General features: G+C 39.6%; 1 protein-coding gene and 2 pseudogenes across 2 annotated transcripts in view; 1 reads left to right on the top strand and 2 right to left on the bottom strand.

Moving 5' to 3' along the window:
• The window catches only part of POLN (DNA polymerase nu), a 300,052-nt gene that overhangs the window by 157,335 nt on the left and 117,844 nt on the right, over positions 1–24,873 (top strand). The gene's annotated exons all lie outside the window — the stretch shown is intronic.
• Positions 4,983–5,743, bottom strand: LOC143663444 (serine/threonine/tyrosine-interacting protein-like; annotated as a pseudogene).
• On the bottom strand, positions 7,294–10,697 carry LOC143663691 (uncharacterized; annotated as a pseudogene).

Below are 24,873 nucleotides of genomic sequence, written 5' to 3'. Positions count from 1 at the left end.
ATTCTACCAAACGTTCCAGAAAGAATTAGTACCAATTCTCTTCAAACTCTTCAAAAAAATCGAAGTGGAGGGAAAACTACCTAATTCATTCTATGAAGCCAACATCACCCTCATATCAAAACCAGGCAAAGATATTACAAAAAAAGAAAACTACAGACCAATCTCTCTAATGAATACAGATGCAAAAATCCTCAATAAAATTCTAGCAAATCGTATCCAACAACACATTAAAAGAATTATACATCATGACCAAGTAGGATTCATCCCAGGTATGCAAGGATGGTTCAACATAAGAAAATCAATTAATGTAATACACCATATCAACAAATCAAAGCAGAAAAATCACATGATCATCTCAATTGATGCAGAGAAGGCATTTGACAAGATTCAACATCCTTTCCTGTTGAAAACACTTCAAAAGATAGGAATACAAGGGAACTTCCTTAAAATGATAGAGGGAATATATGAAAAACCCACAGCTAATATCATCCTCAATGGGGAAAAATTGAAAACTTTCCCCCTAAGATCAGGAGCAAGACAAGGATGTCCACTATCACCACTATTATTCAACATTGTGTTGGAGGTTCTAGCCAGAGCAATTAGACAAGAAAAAGAAATACAAGGCATCAAAATTGGAAAGGAAGAAGTAAAACTATCACTGTTTGCATACGATATGATACTATACGTCGAAAACCCGGAAAAATCCACAACAAAACTACTAGAGCTAATAAATGAGTACAGCAAAGTAGCAGGTTACAAGATCAACATTAAAAAATCTGTAGCATTTCTATACACTAGTAATGAACAAGCTGAGGGGGAAATCAAGAAACGAATCCCATTTACAATTGCAACTAAAAGAATAAAATACCTAGGAATAAATTTAACTAAAGAGACAAAAAACCTATATAAAGAAAACTACAAAAAACTGCTAAAAGAAATCACAGAAGACCTAAATAGATGGAAGGGCATACCGTGTTCATGGATTGGAAGACTAAATATAGTTAAGATGTCAATCCTACCTAAATTGATTTACAGATTCAATGCAATACCAATCAAAATCCCAACAACTTATTTTTCAGAAATAGAAAAACCAATAAGCAAATTTATCTGGAAGGGCAGGGTGCCCCGAATTGCTAAAAACATCTTGAGGAAAAAAAACGAAGCTGGAGGTCTCGCGCTGCCTGATTTTAAGGCATATTATGAAGCCACAGTGGTCAAAACAGCATGGTATTGGCATAAAGATAGATATATCGACCAATGGAATCGAATAGAGTGCTCAGATATAGACTCTCTCATCTATGGACATTTGATCTTTGATAAGGCAGTCAAGCCAACTCACCTGGGACAGAGCAGTCTCTTCAATAAATGGTGCCTAGAGAACTGGATATCCATATGCAAAAGAATGAAAGAAGACCCATATCTCACACCCTATACAAAAGTTAACTCAAAATGGATCAAAGATCTAAACATTAGGTCTAAGACCATAAAACAGTTAGAGGAAAATGTTGGGAGATATCTTATGGATCTTACAACTGGAGGCGGTTTTATGGACCTTAAACCTAAAGCAAGAGCACTGAAGAAGGAAATAAATAAATGGGAACCCCTCAAAATTAAACACTTTTGTGCATCAAAGAACTTCATCAAGAAAGTAGAAAGACAGCCTTCACAATGGGAGACAATATTTGGAAATGATATATCAGATAAAGGTCTAGTATCCAGAATTTATAAAGAGATTGTTCATCTCAACAACAAAAAGACAGCCAACCCAATTACAAAATGGGAAAAAGACTTGAACAGACACCTCTCAGAAGAGGAAATACAGATGGCCAAGAGGCACATGAAGAGATGCTCAATGTCCCTGGCCATTAGAGAAATGCAAATCAAAACCACAATGAGATATCATCTCACACCCACCAGAATGGCCATTATCAACAAAACAGAAAATGACAAGTGCTGGAGAGGATGCGGAGAAAGAGGCACACTTATCCACTGTTGGTGGGAATGTCAAAGGGTGCAACCACTGTGGAAGGCAGTTTGGCGGTTCCTCAAAAAGCTGAATATAGAATTGCCATACGACCCAGCAATACCATTGCTAGGTATCTACTCAAAGGACTTAAGGGCAAAGACACAAACGGACATTTGCACACCAATGTTTATAGCAGCATTATTTACAATTGCAAAGAGATGGAAACAGCCAAAATCTCCATCAACAGAAGAGTGGCTAAACAAACTGTGGTATATACATACGATGGAATATTATGCAGCTTTAAGACAAGATAAACTTATGAACCATGTAATAACATGGATGGACCTAGAGAATATTATGCTGAGTGAATCCAGCCAAAAACTAAAGGACAAATACTGTATGGTCCCACTGATGTGAACGGACATTCGAGAATAAACTTGAAATATGTCATTGGTAACAGAGTTCAGCAGGAGTTAGAAACAGGGTAAGACAATGGGTAATTGAAGCTGAAGGGATACAGACTGTGCAACAGGACTAGATACAAAAACTCAAAAATGGACAGCACAATAATACCTAATTGTAAAGTAATCATGTTAAAACACTGAATGAAGCTGCATCTGAGCTATAGGTTTTTGTTTTGTTTTGTTTTGATTTTACTATTATTACTTTTATTTTTTTCTCTATATTAACATTCTATATCTTTTTCGGTTATGTTGCTAGTTCTTCTAAACCAATGCAAATGTACTAAGAAATGATGATCATGCATCTATGTGATGATGTTAAGAATTAATGATTGCATGTGTAGAATGGTATAATCTCTAAATGTTGGGTTAATTTCTTTTTTTTCCGTTAATTAAAAAAATAAATAAATAATAAAAAAAAATAAACAAACCATGTCTTACAGTATCCTCACTTGGTTGTACAATCAACAGCACTTTCGGTTTTAGACAATTTTCATTGGTCTGTAGAGACAAAGAACTGATAAACACAGCTTCTTCAAATATCAAATCAAAACTACCCTTGTCACTTGTCCTCCCCCACCCCCCCACACCAATTAGTTCCCCTGGTAGTGCTGTGGTACTGTTGATGTCTTCCTGTTAACTATTGGCCATAGCATGCAGCTTTAGTTTTCCCTCTATATCCCTCTACTATTGACTCTCTGTGCAGTATCAAGCCTTTGAAATAGTTCATACAAGAACTTGTTTATAGATTTAATTGGTGGGATACATGGCAGAATACATCCCCTTTCAATCATATTCACCTTTAATATGGTAATGTTACTTACAACTAGTTAGTTACCATCACTTCTGTCCGTACCTTTGCATTTAAGTTCAACCTCTTTGGGTAGCCTTTCACCCATCTCTAACTTCTGTGTAGTTCTAGATCTGCTATATTCTATGGTGTAACCTCTACGATGACCTTTACCAGAATCCTAATAGTGGAATCATACAATATCTGTCCTTTTGTGTCTGACTTATTTCACCTCGCATTATGTCTTCAAGGTTCATCCATGTTATCACATGCTTTGGGACCTCATTTTGTCTTACTGCTGCACAATATTCCATCATATATATATATATATATATATATATACACCACATTTTATTTATCCACTTATCTGTTGATTGGTGCTTGGATTGTTTCCATCTTTTGGCACAGATTTTGTTTTTTAATCCATTATGACAATATCTGTCTTTTGATTGGGATTTTAGTCCATTAGAGCAAATATGATTATTCTTAGGGTTAAGTTTAAGTCAATCATCTTGCTGCTTTTTTTTTCTATTCATCTCAGTTGTTCCATGTTTCCCTCTCTGCTTTTCTCATTTTTTTATCAAATGAAAGTTTCTATTTCCATTAGTGTGCCATCTGTGAAAATTGATGAAATATTGATGAAACAATTTTTTTCATAATTACACTATTAACTATAGTCCATAGTTTACATTAAGATTCACTCTTTGTGTTGTATAGTTCTATGTTTTTTTAAAAAAATTTGTCTGGTAGTGTAAACACAACCTAGTATTTCCCATTTTTAACCCCTTTCAAATATAACTAATTTTACATTTACAATGTCTTGCTACCGATTGATTTTTTTTTAATGATTTTATTTTATCTTCTGTTTTGGTTTGTTAGCTATAACTGTTTTGCTATTTTAGTGGTTGATTTTGGGCTTTCAGTATACAACTTTAATTTATCATTATCTGCCTTAAAGTAATGTAATACCATTTTATGTTTAATATAAGAGCCTTATAATAGGACATTTCCATTTATTCCCTCCTGGCCTTTCTACTATGAGTGTTATTCTTTGTAGTTATATAAAGTTATAAATCTCACACTATATTTTTTTATTTTTACATAGTCAATTCTCTTTTAAATATATTTAAATAATGAGAGATCTTCAATCTTTACCATGTTGCCACCATTTCTGACACTTTTCATTTCTTCATGTGGGTTCAGACTTCCATTTGCTGTTGTTATCCTTCTTCTACCTTCAGGATATCTTCCAGTATCTCTCGCCTCGCCAGCCTGTTTGTTAATTCTTTCAGCTTTTGTATGCCTGAAATTGTTTTGATTTTGCCTTTATTTTTTTTAACATTTTTTTCATTGTTAAAAATAACATATATACAAAAAAGCAAAAAATTTCCAAGTACATTTTAACAAGTAGTTATACAACAGGTTTTAAAGTTTGGTATGGATTACAGTTCTGTGATTTTTCATTCTTTCTTCTAGCTGCTCTAAGACACTGGAGACTAAAAGGAATATCAATATATTAATTCAGCAGTCATATTCACTTATTAAATCTTATCTTCTCTATTATACTCTTCCTTCTCTTTTTTGTGAAAAATAGCATATATACAAAAAAGCAATAAATTTCAAAGTACAACAGTCAGAGTTTGATATGGGTTACAATTCTACAATTTTAGCTTTGTTTTTTTTTTACCATTTTACATTATTGTTGTCTCTAGTATTTTCTCCTTCTCAAATAGAAATTCACATCTTCTATACTGTTGCTCTTGAGTCAGCCATTCTGTGCAGTTGCCACTTACATGTTTCCAAAATCATCATCTTCTTCATGTGTTCTCTTCAAACTGCCTGTGGTACCAGAATGGGGAGATAATGACTTTCCTATCTGTAGTGGTGACATCATCTGTGTTGTTAATTTTGCTAGGTAAATGGCTTCATATTCCTGAAGTTGATGGACAAATCCAGCATTAGGGTTAATACAAAATCTTCTTTCTTGAACATACACAAATGCATCTCTGTACTTCATTCCAAATGTTTCCATAATGTATGCCATAAAAAAGGCAATATCCTTGGAGATCCCTGCATTTCCATGGACAAGAACTTTTCCTCCAGCTTGTAAGCTCCCATCAATAAATTCTTTAGTCGTGGGGGAAAAAATGTATTATATTTTCAACTGGATATTCTGCAATATCCAACACTACATAGCTAAATAATTGCTGAAAGCTTGGTTTAATAAAATTTACTTTTATATTTTGTCTAATGCATATTGTACGTTTTTTTTCCATGTTTCTGTAGCATGGGTAGTTTGCATTTCATAGCAGAAGAATATGGGCCTAAAAACAATCCAGGTAAAATTTCCTGAAACTGTTGAGCTGTGTTCCAGTAGCCTTGATTATTGAAGATACAATGTGACTGTGTGATTGTGAAAACTTGTGTCTGATGTTCCTACATCTCTTGTCTCATAGGATAGGTCCATTCCCCGGCATCTTGTTTGCACTGTGGAAAGGTGGGGAACTCTAGCTTCACATCCTCCATGGTCCCGGCCCATGGGCCAGTGGATGGGTTGGGAGGACGAGTTACCTGGTTTGCTGACCTGAGAGCTGGCACTGGTGGGAGAACCAGTGGACCGGAGTCCTGGCAGGCTTACAACCAACACATGCAATCTAAAGGATCCTGGTGACAGCGACAGCGAGAAACAGGAGGATTGAACTACTCAGACTTGGCCGCCATGCTGGTGCCACCTCTCACCCTCAGTACTCTGTACCCTTAGTCTGCCCAGGCTCTGGCATGGACACAAGCCCTACAGCCGTCTCTAGGTTTTTATTTCTAGCTACTCTAAGGTACTGGAGACTAAAAGAAATATCAGTGTAATGATTCAGCACTCATTTGTTAAACATGACTTTCTCTATATAACTCCACCATCACCTTTGATCTTTCTCTCATTCTTTAGGAGTATTTGGGCTATGGCCATTCTAATTTTTTCATGTTGGATGGGGATGTTGATAATATGGAATAGGGGTATGAAACTAGCTGATGTTCTGGAGAGGCTGGCCCCTATGCATGTCAGGACTTATCTGGTCCAGGGACCCATCTGGAGGTTGTAGGTTTCTGCAAATTTACCCTAGTGCATGGAACTTTTGTAGAATCTCATATATTACCCTGGGAATTCTTTAGGATTGGCAGGAATGGTTTTGTTTGGGGTTTAGCAAGTTGTGGTGGGTAGCAGTGTCTAATTGACGCTTGTGTAGAAGTGATTTCCAAAGTAACCTCTTGACTCTGTTTGAACTTTCTCAGCCACTCATACCATATTTGTTACACTTCTTTTCCCCTTTTGGTCAGGATGGCATTCTTAGCCCACAGTACCAGGGCCAGACTCATCCCTGGGAGTCATCTCCCACGCCACCGGGGAGACTTTCACCCCTGGATGTCATGTCCCATGTAGTGGGGAGGGCAATGATTTCACTTGCAGAGTTGGGCTTAGAGGGAGAGGGAAGCTACATCTGAGAAACAACAGAGGTCCTCTGGAGGTGACTCTGAGGCATACCTATAGGTAGGCTAAGCTTCTCTGCTACATACTATAAGCTTCACATGAGGAAGCCTCAAGATCAAGGGCTTGATCTATTGATTTGGGTGACCCTAATGTTTGATAGAGTATCAAGGGTTTCCTATCCCTCAAGGGACTTTGCCTATACTGTTTGATTATCTGCCTAATATACCCTGGGATGTATCCAGGCATAACATTAAACTATACAGGATTAAAGGCCCTGATTTTTATTCTGGGCTCTCTGTGTTTCGATTGTTTAAATGATCTATCTAGACTGGTTGAGTTAGATTATTTATGTGCTACTGAAAATTTAGGTTCCAGACAAACCTGTCTTCCTTAGGTCTCAAAGAGTAAGTGAGGTTCTAGAATATAGACAATGTCTTCCTTACCCCTGTGGCACTGTTACCTTTTTAAACAGGAGACAATACAAAATATTGTCCACAAACATATCTGAACTCTAGGGCTGGTTTCAGGAAAAGTCTTCAACTTCCTACTTTACTAGTGGCAAGATAAGTATGATCAAGATCTGTAATGTAGATCTCTATTTTCCATGATTGTATGAAGAAGAAGGTGACTGCCTTCTGTAAATCTGATCTCTGTCTTGAGCAGCTCTCCATCCTCTACCTCCTCCACCACCTCCTCTATGATCTACTATAGTAGTCCCAGTCATCATAGCCTTGATCTTATCCTCTGTCACAGTAGTCCCGATGGTGAGAGCTGCCATAGGTAGGGCTCCCCATGTAAATTCCTGATGTTGGGGTATGAGGTCTTTTAACTATAAAGAAATCAACTCTGATCCTTTGACCATCAAGCTCCAGTCCATTGGCACATTCTTTAGCTTCCTTGGCATCATCTACAATTTTAAAATATTCAAAAGGCAAATCCTCTTGAGCGTTGAGACTGCTGGTCATATACAATAGACACGTCAGCAATAGGGCCATATTTAGAGAGCACTTCTCTTAGATCTCTTTCTGTGATGTACATGTACAAGGTCAACCCAAATACGCCAAGACAACCGTTGGGATCAGGATTTGCCCAAATTCCAGTAATGAACCCTGGGAGTAGATGTGGGAGAATGACTGTGGCTATGCTGTCTGCTATAATCTCGACTGTAAGACCTGCTATGGGTCGTCTCAGAGCAGGACCAAGACCGTGACCTTCTGTAGTACCTTGAAGAACTTCTTTTGGATTGAGACCTAGATTCAGATCTGGACCTGGACTTTGATTTGGAATGCCTAACATGTTCCTTGGATCGAGACCTTGCAGGGGTATGCCTTGCAGATTTCCCACATCCATGAGCAGTTCCACTTCTGGAAGCAGAACGGGATTCATGCTCGCTGGTGTCGCTCATCATTCCTGGCTGCTGTCGTTGCTCCATGTGCTGGTCGAAGCTGTTGACCCCTGGCGCCTTCTTTATCAAGGCCCCTCTTCAGCCTCAGAACAGGCCACTCAGCCCAGTGCTCCTCACCCCCTCATGCGCACCTCTGGTCCATTAATGTTTAGCTCACCTAAAATCCTACATTCTTTATGTTTGCCTAGCATTAGAATTGTTGATGAAACAATTTTTACATTATCAAAGCTTCGTATGGTATCCCTATTCTTCCCCCATCACAGTGCTGAATTCACTGTGTTTAACTACCTGTTTACTTCTTTACCTCACTAATTGTAAATTCCATGAGAATAGGGACCTTTTTGCCTATTTCATTGATACATTCCCAGCCCTGGCTCTGTGCCTGGAATGTGGTAGGCACTGAGTGTTTATTGAATGCAAAACTAGATGTATAATTTACTCCTGAATTGCCTTCTCATTTTTAAAAATAATTTCTTTTAGATATCGCAGTCAAGAGTCCAGCTTGTTGGCAACTGGACCAAGTCTCTTTCCCAGGCTGTACTGTCATGCTCTTTGCCCTGGTCCTGAGCGGGTCATGAGTTCCTCCTCCCACTCTCCCCCACCTCCAGACACTTTAGGGTTCTTACCTTGTTTCGATCTTTGTCTTTTATGTCTCTCTTAAAGCTGTGACCCCGCCTCTCTATTTTTACAGAGGCCTTCTTCATGGAAAGGTGCTGAGGGTCTTTGTTCTTACTGCTGTGCCGAGAGCCGCAGTCTTCCATTTCCTCCTCGTCCAATACCTTCCTATCAGTGGTGGCTTGGGGTGTCTGTTCTAATATCTCTACGTCAGCAGTACCTGTTTTTGTCAATGTCCTTATTTCACGGCAGGGACCACTTGTGATGTGGATCAGAATTTATCAACATTTTGTAATTCAAAATGCCTGACCTTTCACATTCTATTTTTATGAATTCTTTGGTATCCTGAGTCTTCATTCTTATTCTAGGTTAGCGTTTAATCTTTTAAAAATACTATGGCTGTATTGATTGGACGTGCTAAAATCCAGGCACCATTTAGCAGGATAGCTCTGTATTGGTTGCTTTGTTATTGAGTCTTTGTACCCCTTAGTTCTCTTTTTTCATAACTATATGTTCAGTGTTTTACTGGCATATTTGTACCAGATTTATAGAATCTAACTGAGCTGAAGTAAATTAATATTTTGTCATGTTACAATAATGATTTGATTTACTGTAGCATACCTTCACCCCTTATGCTTTCTCTTGCCTTCAAGCCATTACTCCTAGTACTTTTTAAAAATTCTTTTTGCATGGGCAGGCACTGGGAAGTGAACCCACTCCTAGTACTTTTGTGTAAATACATTTTCTGCTTTCAATAAGCATCCAGTATTTGAGAAAAAAAGTGGTTTTAAAAACTTTTGAGCTTCAGAAGCCTCCCTTTAAATCGCAAGACTTAGAATCTTGTGTTCTCCAAGCTTAAGATTATAAAGTAAGATTATAAAATAGGATGTATGGGCAGTTCTACTTCATAGGAAGGAGATGAGGGCTACTTCTGGGCTTGGAAGAGGTACTAAGAAGACTTGAGAGGGGAAGTCAAGAGGTGCACATTAGTATCTTTGAAGGGGCTTTGACTCCAGGATAGGAACACAGAGTGGGGCTAGAAAACCAGAGATGGGGAATCCAGTCTCCCACCCCCCAAGGTTACACAGTACATAGGGGCTGAGGCTTTGTTTCTAGCCTAGAGCCTGGGAGACTGCAGCCTTTCCAAGAGCTTCAGGGTAAGACAGGGTGTTGAGTGTTTGGGCAGAGGGAGCTTGAAACCACTCTCTCCTGTCAAGTTTACCTGGGGTCCAAAAGGGCATGAATGAAAACTAGGAGAGTTCCTGCAGTCCCTGGAGATGGGCGTGGAAGTCAAGGACATGAGCATCAAGGATCACCATGTCTGCCCAGTTCTGACTGCACAGAAACAGACCCTTGGAAATGGACAGCATGGCAGGGCCACAGGGCAGATATGACTCAGTTTCAGAAGGACAGTAGAATCGGCAAAAGCCAAGGCCAGGACAAGATAGCAAATCAGGGACCATCAGATACTGACCATGATGGGATAGCAAACTATAGGCCATATCAGTCATGGACACTTTACTGTGGCTGCAGAGAGGAAGGGTATGAAGGCAATGCAAGGCAGAGACTGGCAGGGATAGAGAGCCATGGGGCTATATAAGCCCCCTCCCCTTCCCCAGACATCACACGTGGAGGGAGAATGACTGATATGGGAGAAATTTTGTTTGAGCTTCGATTAGACTGAGAATGAATCTTATAGTAATTTAGTAATCCTCCTTGGAAGTATAAACTGGGTGATTAAATACTGTTAATCCAGTTAATCCATGTATTCATTCAAGAACTTTGAGTTGCAAATAACAGAAAACCAAACTCAAATGGTCTTAGTAATTAAGGGGATCTCTTGGCTCACCTGACTTGATGTCCCAGGTAGGACTGACTTCAGGCAAGGCTTGGTCTGGCAACCCAGCTGCACAAGCACGCCCAGCCTCTCTAACCCTCTGCCTTTCCTTCCGGCTTGGCCTTCCCCTCATCATGCCCATGTAGACTCTCCCAGCACAACTTGGAGATATTTTCTTCATTTATTGCTATGGGAAAGATTTCATTCCAGGTAGCTTCCAAGGAAGTGTGGGGAAGCATCTCTCTCAGGTACCTTCAGGAGTATCTCCTTGTGTTGCCATGGCCTGAAACATCCGTCTTTCGACTAGACCTGGTTAGAAGATAGGCTCTGCTGATTGACAATGCCTTTATGACAATCCAAGCTCCGGTTCCCAAAGGGAGAAGAAAAGAGAACACTGCATGGCTCCAAACAACCACTAGCCCTCACAAATGGCAAGACTACATTGTTGTTTTTTCCTGCCCTTACCAGAAATGAAGACTATAAATTTTAAACCTGCTACATGAGATGTTTAATGTAACTAATTTCCCTTTGAATGCAGTGAAAAACAATGAGTTATTTCTATCTTTTTAGTTCTTATAGGAAATGTTGTATTTTTTCTTATGTGCCAGCCATCCATATGTTGTTATTTGATAATGATTCTTGTGAAGTTTTTCTTCAGGGCACATACTACGCTATATGAAATGAGCTTTGCTTTCCTTGGTGTAATGTTTAAGGGCAATTTTCATCAGGACCTTCCTACATAAATGGTATAGTGGTTAATTTGAAATCATTCTAATGATGAATGTCCTTCTAGATAATATAGTGTAAAATATCTATCAAAATATCAACAAGATTTTAATGAATTATATAATTATTTATTGCTAAATCGGTACCACTCTTTGAAACTTGAAAGAGCTTTTTATGGCTGTGCTTTATTTTCATGATTTAATGTTTTTCTATTTCTTGAGCATAAAATGAGCAGTTCTCTTCTGTTCCAGGAATCTTCACCAGGGACCTGGGATACTCTAGACCTTTCTGTGCACCTCATTTGTGCTGAGACATTGATAATTAGAGTATCTTACGCCCAGGGTACCACTGTGTGAATGCATGCTATTAGTTTCTGTTCTATTCCATGTCAGTTTTCCAAGTGTTGGTTGTAGCCTGCCAGTGGAGTAGCCACCTGGTCCTAATGCCCATGATCTCCTTCAAGTCATGTTGTGCCAGGACAGTGATGTTACCCCGCCTGGCCCTGGGCCAGGATGTGGGGTCTCAGGCTCTGTGGCCTTTCCTCACTTGGCAGAGGTTCCCCGGCTCTGTGGTGGCCTAGCCCATGTCCATGCGGTCCTGCAGTGTGGGTCTTTGCTCCACCCCTAGGGTTGGGCCTGGGGCTCTGCCAGCCTCCTATCCTGTTGGTGGGGCTCAGGCTGCTTGACCCATCCCTCCCAGCTGAGCCTCGTCCTCCCAGTGCCTCCTTTTCCCTCTACGCCCTGAGTCTACTAACCCCACTGCTTTGGCTTGGTTGCTACTTGGGGTTTGGTCCTCTTCTCACTGCTCTTTCTTGGACCTTCCCTACCGTTTGGGGTTCTTCCTTCTCTGTCTCCTTCCTGGACTCTTCCTTGTTCACTCCTTGGATGTCTGTAATTCTCCTTTTTCCTTCTGAGCCCTCTCCCCTAGACACTTCTTTAATAGGTGGCTTCTACTCCCATGTCTATGCTAATGAGCCTCAAATCTCTCTCCATTTACCTTTCCCTCAGGCATCTCAAATAAAAAGTCAAACTGATGTCACCATTTTTTTTTTGATGTCACCAGTTTTATACTGTCTTCCCTTCCTCCTGGGGTCCCCACCTCAGTGATGGTTCATCCTCATCAAGCATGCACCGGTCCCCTGGAGCCTGCTTCCTGGTTCGGTTCTCTTTCCCTCTTGTTTAACTCCCAGCCTTCTTTGCTTTTCCCCTCTCAGGTTTCACTGTCCTGTTCACCAACCTCTCAACTATCCTGCAAGAAAAATATTTCTAAAGTGCAAATATGACCCTATGATTCTTCAGTTGCTCCCAGAGCTTCCAGGATACAGGCTGACTATTCTACACACAGGGTTCTTGGCGGTCTGATTCTGCTCGCCTCCCCCCCCCATTTCTTGCCACACCCCATTCATTCCACAAACATTTATTGAGCTCTTTCTGTTTGCCCTCATGGAGACTGGGGCCTGGGTAGAGACTGACAGGAGGCAAGTAATGTTATAGAAAATGACGAAATATAAAGTCAGGGGCAGGGAAAGACCAGGAACATTTGGGTAATAAAATTTTAAAGAGAAGAGTCAAGTATGACATTTTGAAAAGGTGACGAATGAGAAGAGGTTTTGAGGAGGTGAAGGACAGGGGAAGGCATTCCATGGCTACCATGGCCATTGAACCACCCACAGTGCCCTGAACGCATTACAGGTCCTGGCAGTGCTGCCCCAGGCTCCAGGCCTGCTTTCTATGCCCTGGCTGGGCCATGTGACCGGACACAGGTGGTGGGTTCTTTTGCCTTATGAGCTCAAATGACCAATTCCTGAGACACTGCAGTTTCAAAGAGAGAAAAAGTTTATTATTAGGTACATAGCAGGAGATCAGATGGCCTACTGGCCTAAAATCTGTCTCCCCAAGCTGCAGTAATTCTGATAGTTTTATAGAATTAAAAAATGGACAGTTTTTTAATTCTGTAAATTAAAAGTGGGCCCAAATCATATAATAAGAGATGAGCTAATTATTGAGCATGGGCAGATTGATTGCATGCTTAGTCACAGAATGTGTGTAAGAAAATGGTTGTCTTAATATGATGGGAGTGATTTTTAGTGTTATGGTGAGATATAGATGGCTTATAGGTTAAAAGTCTAAGCTACTGCACATGTCAGGCAGGCCCATTTTCTTTAGGTCTCGGTTATTAAGATAACTGTGGACTTGGGGTAGGTTAGTTCTAGGCTGACCAAGACCCTCCATGAATAAACATTAAGGACTGTCTTTAGTGATTTACAAGACTCTAAAGTTGGAAAAACTGAAAAAATGGGTACAAATGAAGGTTAGTCACAAGGTTTCTACAATCACAGGGGCAAATAAAAGCAATACAATCATTATCAGAAATCAAGGCAGCTATATTAACAATTTACAGAATTCAGGTATTTCCCTCTGTCTACCCTAATATAACAGAAAGCAAAACAGAGTATCTACACAATAATTCAGTAATCAGAATCATCCTTTAAGTCCCAACTTCTCAATGACAACATGCTCACCACCGGCACGGCACTTTACATGAGCATGTGGGCATGGCCCTTCCTCTGCAGCTGGTACCAGTGGTTCTTCTCTCTCTTTTTGTTGTTGTAGTTTTTGTTTTCCCTTATATTCTTTTTTTTTTTTTTAACATGGTCAGGCACTGGGACTCAAACCTAGGTCTCCGGCATGGCAGGCAAGAATTCTGCCATTGAGCCACCTCCCCACCACCCTTCCCTTATATTCTTTTTTTTTTTTTTTTAACATTTGTTCCCCCTATTATTTATTTATTTTTAATCCATATGTTTTATTTGTCCGTTGATAAGGTAAACAAAAGGAGCATCAGACACAAAGCCTTCACAATCACACAGTCACATTGTGAAAGATATATCATTATATAATCATCTCTAAAAACATGGCTACTGGAACACAGCTCTACATTTTCAGGCAGTTTCCTCCAGCCTCTCCATTACATCTTGACTAACAAGGTGATATCTATTTAATGCGTAAGAATAATCTCCAGGATAACCTCTCAACTCTGTTTGGTATCTCTCAGCCATTGACACTTTATTTTGTCTCATTTCGCTCTTCCCCCTTTTGGTCAAGAAGATTTTCGCAATCCCTAGATGCTGAGTTCCAGCTCATTCTAGGATTTCTGTCCCACGTTGCCAGGAAGGTCCACACCCCTGGGAGTCATGTCCCACGTAGAGAGGAGGAGGGCGGGGAGTTTGCTTGCTGTGTCTGTCGAGAGACCACATCTGAGCAACAGAAGAGGTTCTCTTGGGAGTGACTCTAAGGTCTAATTTTAAGTAGGCTTAGCCTATCCTTTGCGGGATTAAGTTTCATATGAAGAAACCCCAAGATTGGAGGCTCAGCCTATTGCTTTGGCTGTCCTCACTGCCTGTGAGAATATCAAAAATTCTCCACTTGGGGAAGTTGAATTTTCCCCCTTTCCCACCTTTCCTCCTAGGGGACTCTGCAAATACTTTCCTATTCACTGTTCAAATTGCTCTAGAATTTATCTGAACCTACAAAATCTCATGCCCTACGCAAGGTTCTAAGTACTATGGTGTTCAATTAAGCTGTCCACATGAGTTATATTAGAAACTGCACTAGTCAAAATATAAATTTTGTACCAAATAAACATTTTTGCTTGTCTCACACATATGCTAAAGTTTTAAAATATTACTTACCATCTGTTTTCAACACCCTGCATTATTGACATTCCTTTGTTCTTCCTCATGCAAAGACATTTTTAAAATTTGTACATTTAGTCACTATTATTATACACTCTAGGCATTCCTAGATTATACCATCTCAGTCTTTATTGTCTGTCTTTCCTTCTGATTTCATTTGTGCTCCCAGGCTTCCTCCCTCTATCATTCTCACATTCACCTTCATTCAGTGTGCTAACATTATTGTATTATAGTTAGGTAGTATTGTGCTATCCATTTATGAATTTTTACCATCAGTCCTGTTGCACAATCTGTATCCCTTTAGCTCACATTACCCAATATCTACCCTATTTCTATCTCCTGATGGTCTCTGTTACCAAATGAAATTCTCCAAGTTTATTTGCTAATGTCAGTTCATATCAGTGAGACCATACAGTATTTGTACTTTTGTTTCTGGCTAATCTCACTCGGCATAATATCCTTAAGGTTCATCCATGTTGTTACATGCTTCATGACTTTATTCTGTTTACAGCTGCATAATATTCCATTGTATGCATATACCACAGCTTGCTTAGCCACTCATCTGTTGATGGATGTTTTGGCTGTTTCCATCTCTTGGCAATTGTAAATAATGCTACTATAAACATTGGTGTGCAAATGTCTGTTTGTGTTCTTGCCCTCATGTCCTCTGAGTAGATACCTAGCAATGATATTGCCAGATCATATGGCAATTCTATACTTATCATCCTGAGGAACCGCCACACTGTCTTCCACAGCAGTTGTACCATTTGACATTCCCACCAGCAGTGGATAAGTGTGCCTCTTTCTCCACATCCTCTCCAGCTAAATCCTAAATTGATTTACAGATTCAATGCAATACCAATTATAATTGCAAAAACTTACTTTTCAGAAATAGGAAAGCCAATAACCAAATTTATCTGGGGAGGCAGGGTGCCCCAAATAGCTAAAACTATCCTGAGATATTTTATCTTGTCATTTTCTGTTTTATTGATAATGGCCATTCTGGTGGGTGTGAGATGATATTTCATTGTGGTTTTGACTTGCACTTCCCTACTAGCAAGGGAAGTTGAGCATCTTTTCATGTGCCTTTTGGCCATTTGTATTTCCTCTTCTGAGAAGTGTCTGTTCATGTCTTTTGCCCATTTTGCAATTGGGTTGGCTGTCTTTTTGTTGTTGAGTTGAACAATCTCTTTATATATTCTGGATACTAGGCCTTTATCTGATATATCATTTCCAAATATTGTCTCCCATTGTGTAGGCTGTCTTCTTACTTTCTTGACAAAGATCTTTGATGCACAAAAATGTTTAATTTTGAGGAGTTCCCTTTTATTTATTTATTTCTTCAATGCTCGTGCTTTCGGTATAAGGTCTAGGAAACTGCCTTCTAGTATAAGATTTATAAGATATTTCGCTGCATTTTCTTCTTACAGTTTTATGGTCTTAGATCTAATGTTTAGGTCTTTGATCCATTTTGAGTTAGTTTTTGTATAGGATGTGAGATATGGATCCTCTTTCATTCTTTTGCATGTGGATATCCAGTTCTCTAGGCACCATTTATTGAAGAGACTATTCTGTCCCAGGTGAGTTGGCTTGACTACCTTATCAAAGATCAGTTGTCCATAGATGAGAGGGTCTATATCTGAACATTCTATTCGACTCCATTGGTCAGTGTATCTATTTTTATGCCAGTACCATGCTGTTTTGACCACTGTAGCTTCATAATATGCCTTAAAGTCAGGTAGTGTGAGGCCTCTAACTTCATTTTTTTCCCTCAGGATATTTTTAGCTATTCGGGGCACCCTGCCTCTCCAGATAAATTTGGTTATTGGTTTTACTGTTTCTGAAAAGTAAGTTGTTGGGATTTTAATTGGTATTGCATTGAATCTGTAAATCAATTTAGGTAGGATTGACATCTTAATTTTATTTAATCTTCCAATCCATGAACATGGCATGCCCTTCCATTTATTTAGGTCTTCTGTGATTTCTTTTAACAATTTCTTGTAGTTTTCTTTGTATAGGCCTTTTGTCTCTTTAGTTAAGTTTATTCCTAAATATTTTATTCTTTTGGTTGCAATTTAAATGGAATTTTTTATTGATTTCCCCCTCAGATTGCTCATTACTAGTGTATAGAAACACTACAGATTTTTGAGTCTTGATCTTGTAACCTGCCACTTTGCTGTACTCATGTATTAGCTCCAGTAGTTTTGCTGTGGATTTTTCAGGGTTTTTGACATATAGTATCATATCATCTGCAAACAGTGAGAGTTTTGCTTCTTCCTTTTCAATTTTGATGCCTTGTATTTCTTTTTCTTGTCTAATTTTGCTCCAGCTAGAACTTTCAACACAATGTTGAGTAACAGAGGTGATAGTGGACATCCTTGTCTTATTCCTGACCTTAGGGGGAAGGTTTTCAGTTTTTCCCCACTGAGGATAATATTAGCTGTGGGTTTTCCCATATATTCCCTTTACTATGTTGAGGAAGTTCCCTTCTATTCTTATCCTTTAAAGTGTTTTCAACAAGAAAGAATGTTGATTTTTTTTCAAATGCCTTTTCTGCATCAATCGAAATGATCATGTGGCCTTTTTTTGCTTTGATTTGTTGATATATGGTGTGTTACATTAATTGATTTTCTTATGTTGAACCATCTTGCATAACTGGGGTGAATCCTACCTGGTCATGGTGTATAAGTTTTATAATGTGCTGCTGGATTCGATTTTCAAAAATTTTATTGAGGATTTTTTCATCAATATTCACTAGAGAGATTGGTCTGTAATTTTCTTTTCTTGTAATATCTTTGCCTGGCTTTGGTATGAGGGTGATGTTGGCTTCACAGAATGAGTTAGGTAGCTTTTCTTCCTCTTCAATTTTTTTGAAGAGTTTGAGCAGTATTGGTACTAAATCTTTCTTGAATGTTTGCTACAATTCACATTTGAAGCCATCTGGTCCTGGACTTTTCTTTTTGGTGAGCTTCTTCATGACTGATTCAATTTCTTTACTTGTGATTGGTTTGTTGAGGTTGTGTGTTTCTTCTTGAGTCAATGTTGATTGTTCTTGCCTTCCTAGGAAGTTGTCCATTTCATCTACATTGTCTAGTTTATTAGCATAAAGTTGTTCATAGTATTCTCTCATTACTTCCTTTATTTCTGTGGGGTCAGTGGTTATGTCTCCTCTTCCATTTCTGATTTTATTTATTTGCATCCTCTCTTCTTCTTTTTCTCAACCTCACAAAGGGTCCATCAATCTTATTGATTTTCTCATAGAACCAACTTCTGGTTTTGTTGATTTTCTTGATTGTTTTCATGTTCTCAATTTCATTTATTTCTGCTGTAATCTTCATTATTTCTTTCCTTTTTCTTGCTTTGGGGTTAATTTGCTGTTCTTTCTCTACTTCTTCCAAGTGGACAGTTAATTCCTTGATTTTTGCCCTTTATTCTTTTTTGATATAGGCATTTAGGGCAATTAATTTCCTTCTTAGCACTGCCTTTGCTACATCCCATAAATTTTGATATGTTGTGTTTTCATTTTCATTTACCTCGAGATATTTACTGATTTCTCTTGTAATTTCTTCCTTGACCCACTGGTTGTTTAAGAGTGTGTTGTTGAGCCACCACAGATTTGTGAATTTTCTGGCACTCTGCCTATTATTGATTTCCAACTTCATTCCTTTATGATCTGAGAAAGTGTTTTGTACGATTTCAGTATTTTTAAATTTATTGAAACTTGCTTTGTGACCCAGCATATGGTCTATCTTTGAGAATGATCCATGAGTACTTGAGAGAAAGGTGTATCCTGCTGTTGTGGTGTGTAATGTTCTATAAATGTCTGTTAAGTCTAGCTCATTTGTTGTATTATTCAAATTCTCTGTTTCATTATTGACCCTCTGTCTAGACGTTCTGTCCATTGATAAGAGTGTGGAATTGAAGTCTCCAGCTATTATGGTAGATGTGTCTATTTCTCTTTTCAGTGTTTGCCTCACGTATTTTGGAGCTTTCTCACTCAGTGCATAAATATTTATGATTGTTATGTCTTCGTGTTGAATTGTTCCTTTTATTAATACATAGTGTCCTTCTTTGTCTCTTTTAACTGTTTTACATTTGAAGTCTAATTTGTTGGATATTAGTATAGCTACTCCTGCTCTTTTCTGATTGTTATTTGCATGAAGTATCTTTTCCCAACCTTGCACTTTCAACCTATGTCTATCCTTGGGTCTAAGATGTGTTTCCTGTAGACAGCATATAGATGGGTCCTGTTTTTTAATCCATTCTGCCAGTGTATGTCCTTTGATTGGGGAGTTTAATCCATTAACATTTAGTGTTATTACTGTATGGGCAGTACTTTCTTCTACCATTTTGCCTTTTGGATTTTATATGGTGTTCTAATTTGCTAGCTGCCAGAATGCAATATACCAGAATCAGAATGGCTTTTAAAAAGGGTAATTTAATAAGTTGCTACTTTACAGTTCTAAGGCCAAGAAAAGGTCCAATTAAAACAAGTCTATAGAAATATCCAATCAAAGGTATCCAGGGAAAGATACCTTGCTTCAAGAAGGCCGATGAGGTTCAGGCTTTCTCTCTGAAGTGGAAGAGTACATGGCAAACACATTCACAGTTTCTCTCTCATCTGGAAAGGCACACAGTGAACATGGCATCATCTACTAGCTTCTTCTCCTGGCTTCCTGTTTCATGAAACTCCCCAGGAGATGTTTTCCTTCTTCTCCAAAGGTCACTGACTGGTGGACTCTCTGCTTCTCATGGCTAATGTCATTCTTCACTGGCTCTCTCTGTATCAGTTTCATTCTCCAAAATGTTTCCTTTTTTATAGGACTCCAGAAACTTATCAAGATCCACCCAAATGGGTAGAGACATGTCATCACCTAATCCAGCTTAACAACCGTTCTTGATTAAATCACATCTCCAGGGAGATGATCTGATTACAGTTTCAAACATACAGTATTGAATAGGGATTATTCTGCCTTTATGAAATAGGATTTAGATTAAAACATGGCTTTTCTAGGGGACCTACATCCTTTCAAACCAGCACATATGGCATATCTAATTTTTCTTCTTTTTACCTTTATTGATAGTCTTCATTTGTACACTCTTCTCCACACCTATCTCCTGTCTTTTCTTATCTGTCTCTAGTGTCCTTTTAGTATTTCTTGAGGCATGGGTCTCTTGGTCAGTGAATTTTTGTCTGCAAATGTTTTAATTTCCCCCTCATTTTTGAAGGACGGTTTTGCTGGATATAGAATTCCCAGTTGGCAGTTTTTCTCTTTTAGTATCTTAAATATATCATCCCACTGTCTTCTCACCTCCATGGTTTCTGCTGAAAAATCTATGTATAGTCTTATTGGACTTCCCCTGTATGTGATGGATTGTTTTTCTCTTGATGCTTTCAAGATTCTCTCTTTCTTTTTGACATTGGACATTCTGATTAGTAAGTGTCTTGGAGTACGTCTATTTAGATCTATTCTCTTTGGGGTGCGCTGCACTTCTTGGATCTATAATTTTAAGTCTTTCATATGAATTGTGAAATTTTCAGTGATAATTTCCTCCATTAGTTTTTCTCCTCCTTTTCCCTTCTCTTCTCCTTCTGGGATACCCACAACACATATATTCATGTGCTTCATGTTGTCATTCAATTCCCTGAGTCTCTGCTCATATTTTTCCATTCTTTTCCCCATATTATCTTTTGCTTGTCAGATTTCAGATGTCCCATCCTCCAGTTCACTAATCCTATCTTCTGCCTATCGAAATCTGACATTGTAGGTTTCCATTGTTTTTTTAATCTCTTCTACTGTGCCTTACTTTCCCATAAATTCTGTAATTTGTTTTTTCAGACTTTCAATTTCTTCTTTTTGTTCTTTTTTTGCCTTCTTTATAACCTCCCTTAATTCATTGATTTGATTTTTGATGAGATTTTCCATGTCTGTTCAAACATTCTGAATTAATTGTTTCAACTCCTGTATCTCATTTGAATTATTGGTTTGTTCCTTTGACTGGGCCATGTCTTCAATTTTCCTAGTATGATTCGTTATTTTTTACTGGCATCTAGGCACTTAATTACCTTAATTAGTTTATTCTGGAGATTGCTTTCACTTTTTTTCCCCCTAGGATTTTCTTGCTGGATGACTTTGCTGTCTATCTGTTCTTTGACATTCATTTCACCTTATTCTAGTCGTCTAGCTTAGGTTTTGTTTAACAGAGCAGAATTTTTCAGTTCTTGTTTTTTTTTTTGTTTCTTGGACTCCCTTTATGGTGCCTTTCCCTCACCCCTTAGGTGGGTCTGTTTAGGTATTATAGACTCCTGTCAGATTTTCCCAGTCCAAACTGGTCTCCTCTCTGGAGGAAAGAGTCAATTGCATAAGTTTTCCCTGAGAGTGAGGCCCAGCAGATTAAAAGACTTTCCTATGAAGTCTCTGGACTCTGTGTTTTTTCTTTCTTGCCCAGTATGTGGTGCTTTTCTGCCTGCGGATCCCACCAGCATAAGGTGATGTGGTACCTATATCTTCAGCAGACTTTCCCTGCTGGGGCATGGTGGAGACAGAGGAGAGGTTGTAGGCTGGCTTTAATTGTTTCCCTTTTCCAGACCCTGCAGTCTGAATTCCTTGAGCGAGGGATTCCACCTGAGCTGGGCCCCACCCCTCCCCTGGGGAAGGCACAGACTCCAGACAAGCTTTCGAACGAGCCTGTTTCTGCCTATGCTTGGGGCAGTGGAGCCTGAGAAGCCTTGCAGCTGTATCCAAAGAGTAATCAATCCATAGAAACACAGCCACAAAAGAGAAAAAGAAAAATCCTTTTCAGAGCAGGACCCCATTGCTCGGGTTTACCAATCAAGAGCTTAAGTTGGTATGTTGTTCTGTGTATCTCCAGGTCCTATGTGCCCCCTCCTTTCCTGCAGGGCCCAGACCTTTTCAGATCTAAAAAAAAAAAAAAAAAAACCCTGTTTTTTTCTTATTTCTTTTTCTGTCAGCACTGCCCCTGTGTACCAGGGCAAAAACCAGCAACCTCTGCTTTTACTCGAGGTTTAGCTGAGCTGGGAACCTATTTTTAGTAGTTAGAGTTTGTGAATTAATTCCACACTTAAGGCTTACTTGTGCTCAGCCCCTGCTGCTAGGAAAGTCCCTTTCCTTTCCCCTCTGGGAAGCAGCCTGTTGGGGAGGGGCGCCAGCCACTGTGGCTTGGGGAACTCACGGTTCTGAGTGGGCTCGCAGCTGGTCCAGCTGGTCCAGATGGGTATGCTGTGTGTCTGGTCACTGACATGGCCCCAACAGTTGTTCTATCCTGTTCCTGGCTATTTACTAGCTGCTATGGAGGACGAACTAAATCCCACCTAAGCCGCCATCTTCCCTTCCCTTATATTCTTAATAAAGCAATTTTAGGAGTCATCTAGCTTTGTCAGTAGAATGCCAGAAAAAACAGAACCTTGGTTTTAGGCAGACCTGAGTTCAAATTCCAGCCGGGTTACTAGCTGTGTGACTGAGCAAGTTAGTTAAACTCTAGAAACCTCACTTTCTCAACTGTGAAACGTTAAAAGTAATGCCTTATTTGTAAGGCTATTAGGAACATTATATAGTTTTTGTTCTGTTCATTCAACTAATATTTACTGATTCTTCCTGTGTGCTAGGAGGTGTAAGGGGTGCTGTGGATATAACATGCCCCCTGAAAGTTGCGTGTGTTTGGAATTTAGTTTGTTCACTCATTTCCAACAGCTTATAAAGCACCTGAAACCATGTAGGGAAGACATTGTTGCTGTTGCAGTAGCTTCTGCCGTGATCACAGAGTGATGAGCATGCAAAGTCAGCATGCCCGCTCTTGTAGCCAGTGCAAGAGTGGCACCGTATCAGTTCCATTCAGTTTCATTCCATAGCCGTGTAAGTAAAAGCAAGGCTGCCATAACTGTTACTAGATTTATGCCTCTTTCTGGGTATTGCACCTTTGATGTGGAAGCTTTCGCCAGAGATAGGCTTATGAAGACAGCCAGGCAATGCAGTTCCCAAGTAGATAGGCAATGGGACGGTGCTTGACTCACAAATGGCCCTGCCTTCACCAGGAGTCACAGCCATTCCCTACTCAACATTTCACTTACAACCACTGATATTTTAACAGATGTTAAATTGTATAACTAAAAAGTTACCCCAGCGCCTTGCCTTTTGCTGAATGTGAAGTAAAGACTAACACTGAATTTTTCTAGATCAGTTCTCCTATTTTGTTTTCAAATCACTCTGGGATTTACTGGGGCATCACTCTGGACAAACCTACACAATCTTATGCTCTACTCAAAGTTCCATGTCTCCTATTTTTTTTTAACATACCCAACTTCCAGTAATAGCTTCTCCCTCCAGCCACTGATGGGAGATGGGGTACCCAGAGGTGTAGATGGGCCTCTGAGTCAGGGGATGCTGGAGGGCACTGTGGCCAGGGGGCCTCAGTGTGTGCAGAGTCCAACTGGGCTTATTTCAACCGGGTCTTGGAAATGGTTTTCAAACATTTTGATGTCCACATTCACAACAGAAAAATTAATACCCTAAAGAAGCATAGAATTGAGAGAAAATTGTCCCAGATTACTTCCAATTTCCATTGTTTGGGAAACTTTAAAAAATAAACCATGTCTGTCACTTTCATTTATTGTCTATCTCTCCCCAGTAGAATGAAGCTCCATGAGGACAAGAACTTTGCCTCCCCTGCCCACTGCTTATTTTCCCAGCTCCTGGCAGGGTGTCTAGAATAGGTTAGGTTCAAAAACACATTAGTTGAAGGAATGAATGATAGATTTGTTTAGCTCATGGCTGGGAGAGTGTTGTTAAAGGCCCAAGAAAGAGATGACCAGAAACTGAACTAAGACATGGGCGGTGGGAAGGAGGCAGAGGGAATGAACTAGAAGACATCCAGGAGGTAAGACAGCTGAGAGATTTGAGGAGATGAAAGGACATGAAGAGTCTCAGATGTGCCTTCCTGGGACTTGGGGGAACCAACTGGAATGACAGCACCATTTGTTAGTTGGTTCATTCATGCATTCACTCATTTAGTAGGGAAGACAGCCCATCGATGTGTAAATAAATAACAGATTTACAGTGTGTAAGTGCCCTGAAGAAAATGAACAAGGAGATGGTAGTAGAAAGTGATGGCAGGGGATGCTTTGGTGGTTTAGGTGTTCTGGGAGGACTTCACTGAGTAGGTGACATTTGAGCTGCAACTTGAATATTGAAAAAGAGCTGGACTTGCTAAGGTCTGGGGGAAAATAATGTTTCAGGCAGAGACCAGGAAGTCAAAATTTCCAACTCAGGATCAGCTCAGAAGGAATGCATGTTCTGTGAGGTGTTAAAAGGCATTCTGTGAAAAGGATTTCATCAGCAAACAAATTTAAGAAATGTTGCAGGCCAAACTCCTTGTCTTAACGCCCAGCAGGTTGCTTTCTCCAGCATTTTCCATCACAGTGTAGTTGAAAGAGTATCTAGAAGGGAATTTGCAAGTCTTGGGCACCCAACTTTGCCTCTTGTTAGCCTAAATTCACTTTCTAACACTGCAGCCTCACTGAACCTGCAGCTGCCATCTGTATAATTAGTCCTCAATGCCACTGAGTACATCTGTGCCCCTGCTCTAACAGCTGCTGCCTGAATATTTGATTAGCTGTTGGACCCACTCTCCACCAGCTAGTAAACTGTCTCACAATGCTACTCTCGCTTGGTCTCTCTCATTGCACTTAGGAGAATGCTTGGTGTGTTAACTTCTTAGCCTTTAACTATGGGCCACACTTAGTGATGTAGAGTATAGAAAAGGGGGCAATAAAAACATAATTTACAATGAAGAAAGCTGGCAAAGCCAGGTGGTCAAGGTCAGCACCAATGGTTGCCAGTCCTGTTGATGACCCAGCCACTTGTCGGGAAGTGAGGAGAAG

This window comes from Tamandua tetradactyla, chromosome 19 (assembly GCF_023851605.1).
Source record: "Tamandua tetradactyla isolate mTamTet1 chromosome 19, mTamTet1.pri, whole genome shotgun sequence".
Classification (NCBI taxonomy): domain Eukaryota; kingdom Metazoa; phylum Chordata; class Mammalia; order Pilosa; family Myrmecophagidae; genus Tamandua; species Tamandua tetradactyla.
The sequence above is the reverse complement of the archived record's forward strand: the minus strand, read 5'-3'. Positions and strand labels throughout refer to the sequence as shown.